The 9,128-nt window shown below is 43.4% G+C and overlaps 1 pseudogene; it reads right to left on the bottom strand.

Annotated features, from left to right (window-relative positions):
* Nucleotides 1–252: 252 nt before the first annotated feature.
* On the bottom strand, nt 253–2,222 carry LOC129522052 (RNA-binding protein EWS-like; annotated as a pseudogene).
* Nucleotides 2,223–9,128: the final 6,906 nt, after the last annotated feature.

Raw genomic sequence — 9,128 nt, 5'->3', positions numbered from 1 at the left:
AGCATGCTCACAAGGGGTTCCCATTGTTTAGTCTTTAAACAACCATCTTTAAAAGAAGGAAAAAAAACTCGGCACACTACCATTTAACTTGTTTTAATGTTTCTTCACAAATTGTGAAAAATACTAAAGTACAGACAAGGAATAATCATAATGTTGTGGCCAACATTATAAATATGGAATTATAAATTTAAAACATTTTATGGTTTAAAAAATAAATCTGGTAGTTAATGCAGCTCTGCGGGGTCTCTGCGTCTAGTAGGGCCGGTCTCTGCGCTCCTGACGGTGCTCCCCTTTATCCATTTTTCCAGGTCCTCCACGCCCGCCTCTCCTTCCTCCCATCTGTTCCATCAAAGGTCCAGGGGGCCCACCTGGACTGTCTCGTCTTCCTCCGCCAAAGCCACCTCGGTCCATGCCCCGGCCACCACGGAAGCCCCCTGTGTCTCCACCGCGGCCACCTCTGAACATCCCACTGGGACCACCGCGGTCCATGAGGCCACCTCTTCCTCCCCGCATGCCACCAGGGCCGCCTCTGCTACGGTCACCGCCTGGGGGCGGGAAGGGTGGTGGAAGGAAGCCTTCAGGCTTCCCGGCCTTACACTGGTTGCATTCTGTTCTCCAGGCGAAGTTCTGGTTTCCACACCCTGGATTGGGGCACTGCCAGTCCCCAGCTCGGTGCTGGACGTTTCCTCCTCCAGATGGATTCCCTCGGGAACCCCGGGGGTCCTCTTGGGGGAAAGCCACCTCTGTCTCCTCCACGGCCTCCCATGTGACCCATGGGGCCCCCAGGACCTCCTGGGCCCCCTGGACCTCCACGGAGTGGCGGTGGCATCCCTCTGCCCTCACAGAGAGGCATACCACCCGGCATGCTGTTCATTGGAGGTTTCTTCTGAGCAAGAGAAACCTTAAGTTTGCTTCCTTGAAAATCTTTCCCATCAAACCACTCCACAGCAGTCTTGGCAGTTGGTGGGTCTTCATAGGATACTGTAGCATCACCTTTGGGCTTTCCTGTTTCCTTGTCCAAGTAGATATGGATCATGGGTTGTCCGGTTCTCTTGTTCATCTTAACAACTCCACACTGCTTAAAGAAGTCAGCCAGATCATCTAGAGTCACATTGTCATTTAAGCCTTGCACATAAATTGCACTGTTGTCAGAGTCTTGATCTGGATCTACAGGTGGGCCTAGATCAAGATCTGGTCCTTCATCCATGGGTCCACCAGGCTTATTGAAGCCACCTCGCTCTCCAGCGCTGCCCATTCCACCGCGTCCTCCTCCCCGCCCACCTCTGCTCATGCCTCCACGATCAAATCCCCCTCTTCCCCTGCCCCGGTTATCAGGGCCACTCATGCTCCGGTTCTCTCCTGGTCCGGAAAATCCTCCAGGCTCCTGCCCATAAACACCCATGCTACTGGGGTGGTCCTGTCGGAATGAACTCTGCTGCCCGTAGCTGCTGCTCTGTTGGCTATATTGACTTGGAGCCTGGCTGTAGGATCCAGTTTGGGGGGGATAACTAGTGGGTGGCTGCTGCCCATAGCTGCTTTGACCATAGCTACTCTGCTGTCCATAGCTGCTCGGCTGCCCATAGGGGTTCTGCTGAGAGTAACTGCTCTGATCATAACTAGTAGGCTGTGTAGAGGAGTTAGCTGGTAGGAGGGTAAGATGGTGGTGCTGTGACTGGCTGCATGGGGTAGTTCCCAGGTACCTGGGGATAACTGTAGTTACTCTGTCCATATCCTAGGCTGGGCTGGTTGTAACCCCCTGTGCTAGATTGAGGTTGACTAGTCTCAGCGGGTTTGTTACCATCCTGTGGTCTTGCAGGTGCGGTGGCTGCTGGCTGCTGCCCATAGGCTGGGTAAGCAGGCTGAGTGCCATATGCAGACTGAGCTGCATAGGAGGCCTGGGTGGTAGTGACCGTAACAGTGGTGGTATCATAAACACCAGTGCCGTACCCCTGGACAGGCTGACTGTATGCCTGGGGGGCAGTTGGAGTAGTATAACCAGCGGGAGGCTGTCCATAAGAAGTTGCATAGGCGGTCTGCCCATAGGTCGCAGTGGTCTGAGCCTGGGTATAGCTGACATCAGTGGGCTGTCCATAGGTTCCATAACTCTGCTGCCCATATGCCTGGGTGGTCTGTGCATATCCTTGAGTTGGTTGGGCGGTGTATGCACTGTAGCTCTGCTGGGCTGCAGCTTGGCTGTAGGTACTATAATCTGTGGACGCCATTTTCTCTCCTTCCCTCTCGTTCTCCTCTAGGATTTTGATGGAATCTTGTCTCACATTTAGATCGTTCATCCATTTTGAGTTTATCTTTGTGTATGGTGCAAGAGAGTGGTCTAGTTTCATTCTTCTGCATGTGGATGTCCAATTTTCCCAACACCATTTATTGAAGAGACTGTCTTTTTTCCAGTGGATAGTCTTTCCTCCTTTGTCGAATATTAGTTGACCATAAAGTTGAGGGTCCACTTCTGGATTCTCTATTCTGTTCTATTGGTCAATGTGTCTGTTTTTGTGCCAGTACACACTGTCTTGATGACCACAGCTTTGTAGTACAACCTGAAATCTGGCATTGTGATGCCCCCAGCTATGGTTTTCTTTTTTAATATTCCCCTGGCTATTCGGGGTCTTTTCTGATTCCACACAAATCTTAAGATGATTTGTTCCAACTCTCTGAAGGAAGTCCATGGTATTTTGACAGGGATTGCATTAAATGTGTAAATTGCCCTGGTAGCATTGACATTTTCACAATATTAATTCTTCCAATCCATGAGCATGGAATATTTTTCCATCTCTTTGTGTCTTCCTCAATTTCTTTCAGAAGTGTTCTATAGTTTTTAGGGTACAGATCCTTTACCTCTTTGGTTAGGTTTATTCTTAGGTATCTTATGCTTTTGGGTGCAATTGTAAATGGGATTGACTCCTTACTTTCTCTTTCTTCAGTCTCATTGTTAGTGTATAGAAATGCCACTGACTTCTGGGCATTGATTTTGTATCCTGCCACACTGCCGAATTGCTGTATGAGTTCTAGCAATCTTGGGGTGGAGGCTTTTGGGTTTTCTATGTACAGTATCATGTCATCTGCAAAGAGGGAGAGTTTGACTTCTTCTTTGCCAATTTGAATGCCATTTATTTATTTATTTATTTATTTATTTATTTATTTATTTTTGTTGTCTGATTGCTGAGGCTAGGACTTCTAGTACTATGTTGAATAGCAGTGGTGAGAGTGGAGTGGACATCCCTGTATTGTTCCTGATCTTAGGGGAAAGGCTCCCAGTGTTTACCCATTGAGAATGATATTTGCTGTGGGCTTTTTGTAGATGGCTTTTAAGATGCTGAGGAATGTTCCCTCTATCCCTACACTCTGAAGAGTTTTGATCAGGAATGATGCTGTATTTTGTCAAATGCTTTCTCTGCATCTATTGAGAGGATCATATGGTTCTTGTTTTTTCTCTTGCTAATATGATGAATCACATTGATTGCTTTATGAGTGTTGAACCAGCCTTGCATCCCGGGGATAAATCCCACTTTGTCATGGTGAATAATCTTCTTGATGTATTGTTGGATCGTATTGGCTAGTATCTTGTTGAGAATTTTTGCATCCATGTTCATCAGGGATAGTGGTCTTTAATTCTCCTTTTTCGTGGGGTCTTTTTAAAAAAATATTTTATTTATTTATTCATGAGAGACACACAGAGAGAGAGAGTCAGAGACAGAGGCAGAGGGAGAAGCAGGCTCCATGCTGGGAGCCCGGCGTGGGACTCGATCCCGGGTCTCCAGGATCACGCCCGGGCCAAAGGTGGAGCTAAACCGCTGAGCCACCGGGGCTGCCCTTTCGTGGGGTCTTTGTCTGGTTTTGGAATTAAGGTGATGCTGGCATAATGATGACACTAAATTCATATCTTTCAATAGTAACTCTGAATGTGAATGGGCTTAATGACCCCATCAAAAGGCGTATGGTTTCAGATTGGATAAAAAAGCAGGACCCATCTATTTGCTGTCTACAAGAGACTCATTTTAGATATAAGGACACCTACAGCCTGAAAAAAAAAGGTTGGAGAACCATGTACCATTCAAATGGTCCTCAAAAGAAAGCAGGGGTAGCCATCCTTATATCAGATAAACTAAAGTTTATCCCAAAGACTGTTAAGAGATGAAGAGGGACACTATATCATACTTAAAGGGTCTATCCAACAAGAGGACCTAACAATCATCAATATTTATGCCCGGAATGTGGGAGCTGCCAAGTATATCAATCAATTAATAACCAAAGTTAAGACATACTTAGATAATAATACACTTATACTTGGTGACTTGAATGTAGTGCTTTCTACAATCAACAGATCTTCTAAGCACAACATCTTCAAAGAAAGAAGAGCTTTAAATGATACACTGGACCAGATGGATTTCACAGATATTTACAGAACTTTACATCCAAATGCAACAGAATACACATTCTTCTCAAATGCACATGGTACTTTCTCCAGAATAGACCACATACTGGGTCACAAATAGACCACATTCTGGGTCACAAATCAAGTCTTAACTGATACCAAAAGATTGGGATTGTCCCCTGCATATTTTCAGACCATAATGCTGTGAAATTAGAACTAAATCACAAGAAGTTTGGAAGGATTTCAAACACATGGAGGTTAGGGACCATCCTGCTAAAAGTTGAAAGGGTCAACCAGGAAATTAGAGAAGAATTGAAAAGATTCATGGAAACTAATGAGAATGAAGATACAACCGTTCAAAATCTTGAGATACAGCAAAAGCAGTCCCGAGGGGGAAATACATCGCAATACAAGCAGCCATCCAAAAACTGGAAAGAACTCATATACAAAAGCTAACCTTGCACCTAAAGGAGCTGGAGAAAAAAACAGCAAATAGATCCTACATCCAGCAGAAGAGAGTTAATAAGGATTTGAGCAGAACTCAATGAAATAGAGACCAGAAGAATTGTGGAACAGATCAACAATACCAGGAGTTGGTTCTTTGAAAGAATTAATAAGATAGATAAACCATTAGCCAGCCTTATTAAAAAGAGAGAAAAGACTTAAATTAATAAAATCATGAATGAGAAAGGAGAGATCACTACCAACACCAAGGAAATACAAACGATTTTAAAAACATATTATGAACAGCTATACGCCAATAAATTAGGCAATGTAGAAGAAATGGACGCATTTCTGGAAAACCACAAACTACCAAAACATGAACAGGAAGAAATAGAAAACCTGAACAGGCCAATAACCGGGGAGGAAACTGAAACAGTCATCAAAAACCTCCCAAGACACAAAAGTCCAGGGCCAGATGGCTTCCCTGGGGAATTCTATCAAATGTTTAAAGAAGAAACCGTACCTATTCTACTAAAGCTGTTTGGAAAGATAGAAAGAGATCGAACACTTCCAAACTTGTTCTATGAGGCCAGCATCACCTTAATTCCAAAACCAGACAACGACCCCACCAAATATTTATTGTTGTTCATCTCTTACTATGCCTGATTATGAAACTTTATTATAGGTATGTATGTATAGGAAAACACATGATATATATTATGTATATATAGGGTTCAGTATTGTTGAAGGGTTCAGGCTTCCATTGGGGGTCTGGGACATGTCCTTTGCAGATAAGAGGGGATTACTGAATAGAGTCAAGTCTAAATAAGAAAACAATAAATAATGCAAAAGTTCACCTTCCAGAAAAAACCAGGATTAATGCTGGTAAGCAGCCTTCCATCATCTATCCCTGTCTGCATACATATGCAGAGGGAAGGATGGCAGACCAGATCAGCTGTAGAGAATATTTGTCATACTTTGAGTGCCTAGTTCCTCTCATTACCGTCTATGCTTCTTATTCTAGAAGTCAGATCCCGCCTTTCCTTCCTCTCCTGTAGCAAAGGTCCAGACTCTACGAAGTAGATGCAACATCACTTGGATCCCAATTCAGCAATGCAGAGAGCAAGAATTCCATGGGAGGGTGGCAGCAGACACACAAGCTTTCCCAGGGACACCAGTGCCAGGCAATCAAGAACCCAGGGTTGGCCATATCAGTTTACAGGCTACAGTGTCTGTGCATGTGGGAAATTGCATTAATGCAATGACAGCCTCCAGCTGCATCTCTGGGCAAGCCATCCTGGACGTCACAGAATAGAAGGGCTCACTGACCAAGCTGAACTGCTTAAGTCACATGGTTTACTAAACTAATTAAAACACACAGTGAGAGGTGGGTCTGGGTGGCTCATTTGGTTAAGCATCCGACTCTTGATTTCGGATTAGGTCATGATCTCAGGGTCATGAGACAGCCCTGCACCAGGCCCCATGCTGGGTGTGAAGTGTGCTGGATTTTCTTCCTTCTGCCTCCCCTTCTGTTCCTCCCCCGCTCACTCTTATGCTCTCTCTTTCTCTCAAAACAAAAACAAAAACACACAGTGAGAAACAAAAGGAGAGATGAAATTAATTAGCACACTTAGGGTGTGAGTAGACAGATCGTGCTGAATCTTAGGGTATAGAATGTTTGTAGGTCTTGTTTCTTCTTTCCCTTTGCCATGTCAGGCTTCTCTGCTGATGATGTGATTGTGAGGACAATGCTGAGGCTTGAGCAAGTGATCCCCAGACAGAATGACCAATGACATATACTTGCTGTACTGGAGAGATGCAGGGGACAGTACATCTCACCACAGCTGTAGCTTGCTGAGTAGTCTGCTGAGTGGCCATGGGGTTTTCTGGGCACAAGACATGTGGATCCAAATTGGTGTTACTGATGGATGGCTGAATGAAGACAGCACAAACACCGAACGCTTTGTGTGCTTTGTATATATGTGAATCAGAATATCAAGTACCTCTTGACCTTCTCCTTTCTAACACACATGATCTACTTAGTTGCTTTTACTTAACTTGTCTTAAGGATTTTACCTATTTTTTTTAAGTTACTTGGTTGCTAGCAACCTATCTATACTTAACACATCTGATGAGTTTCATGTGTCCTATTTGTATTCTTGATTTCTTTTTTTTAATAAAGATTTTATTTATGAGAGAGAGAGAGAGAGAGAGAGAGAGAGAGAGAGAGAGAAGCAGGCTCCATGCAGGGAGCCCGATGTGGGACTCGATCCCGGGTCTCCAGGATCATGCCCCGGGCCGAAGGCGGCACCAAACCGCTGAGCCACCGGGGCTGCACCGTATTCTTGATTTCTATAGCAGATATAGTCTCAAATATACAAATGAATATCACAGCGTCCAGCAGTATACCGATGGGGTCTTCTCTGCATTATTTCTGAAGTTTCATTTAGGGCTTTAATTCTGTTTCCATAACTCCTGGTCTCTGAGCTACTGATATCCATTACTAAATTCATGTTTAGCATGAAGTATTTGGAATGGGTTTCTATTTTTGGAATTAAGAACCCACACGGAAATAGAAACTAGTACCATAAGTGGTTGTAGGCCACAGATCTTCAACGAAATGGTAATCTGAGATTGGTCAGTGGGGTCTGGTGAGGGCCCTAAAGGCAGTGAAAATCCCATTAATGTTAAGGGGTGGGGAGTCAGTAGCTGTGAAACAGTTAAATAATGACCTCTGGTCATTTGGAGGGAGTGGCCACTGAAAGTGTGGGGGCAAGTGGCCACTGGCATTGAAGAGCAAGAAGCATGTGATGAATTTGAGAACTGCTGGATCAGTTGGTTCCTTCTGTATGTAACAGGGAGCTTAAAAGCATGGCAAACTCAAAGTTCTAAAATATTTGCTCAAGCCACTGCCAGGGAATCAGATACTTTGTATTTCTTTACTAAAATAATCTTATTTCTTATTAGCCTCAAGTTTGAAATTACTCTAAAACTAACCTCAAAATTTATTTTGCGGAAAGCAGAATTACGGTTTCAGAAAAATTCACAGTCTCAGTGGATTCCAAATTTTGATAATATGCACATTTGGGAGATTCCATGGTGTCTTAAAATAATTCTGGGAACAAGGGGAACTTTCTTTTTTTTTTTTTAAAGATTTTATTTATTTATTCATGTGACACACAGAGAGAGAGGCAGAGACATAGGCAGGGGGAGAAGCAGGCTCCATGCAGGGAGCCTGATGTGGGACTTGATCCTGGGACTCTGGGACTACGCACTGAGCGAAAGTCTGAGCCACGCAGGCGTCCCCAAAGGGAACTCTTTTTTTTTTTAATTCTTACTGTAATGTTTCTTTTTTTTTTAATAATAAATTTATTTTTTATTGGTGTTCAATTTGCCAACATACAGAACAACACCCAGTGCTCATCCCGTCAAGTGCCCCCCCCCAATGCCCACGACCCATTCACCCCACCCCTCGCCCTCCTCCCCTTCCACCACCCCCAGTTTGCTTCCCAGAGTTAGGAGTCTTTATGTTCTGTCTCCCCCAAAGGGAACTCTTACACATACTTTTATATTTGTATTTTCAAAAAGATGAAGCCAGAATAGTTGGGAAAAAAGGGAATCTTTAGAGAATAGAGAAGTGCTTTAAGAAATTAAAATTGTGGCAGCCAATATAAAAATTCAATAGAAGGCTCAGATATAAAGTGGTAACAATCTGCAAGAAAGGAGACCAAAAACATAAAGAGTTTATGGAATTTTGGAAAGAAAGAGACAAACAACAACAACAAAACCAAACAGAAAGAAGGCTATTAGTCTTAATAATATAAAACAATTTCTTAGAGCTGAAAGACAAGAGTTTCTATATTAAACAAGCCTACTGAGTAGATCACAGTAAAATTCTGGAACATAGAATATGAAGAAATTATTTGTGAATGATGTAAAATAGAGATTTAATAACTTAATCCTTTAGCCAATGGTCCCAATAGCTTCCCTTCCCCATTGACTTGAAATACTAACACATACTGAATGCCCGTATATGCCTGAGTCTGCTTTTGAGCTGTTTTGTCTCTTGGATCTATTTGTCTATGTTTGTGACAATAACACACACATACCCTTAATGTCTAGCCATACATAACACATTACTCAGTGATCCCAGAATGTGTATTTCCCCTATACTGCTGTGTTCTTGCTTACACTGTGCCTACTTGCAACATTTCCTATAACCATTCCCTATGGCTTGATATTCATCCTTCCAGACCCACTTTCAACCATACCAAATTTCTTGATTTCTCCTCCATAT

The sequence above is a fragment of the Nyctereutes procyonoides genome, unplaced genomic scaffold (assembly GCF_905146905.1).
Source record: "Nyctereutes procyonoides isolate TBG_1078 unplaced genomic scaffold, NYPRO_anot_genome, whole genome shotgun sequence".
In the NCBI taxonomy this organism is placed as follows: domain Eukaryota; kingdom Metazoa; phylum Chordata; class Mammalia; order Carnivora; family Canidae; genus Nyctereutes; species Nyctereutes procyonoides.
The sequence above is the reverse complement of the archived record's forward strand: the minus strand, read 5'-3'. Positions and strand labels throughout refer to the sequence as shown.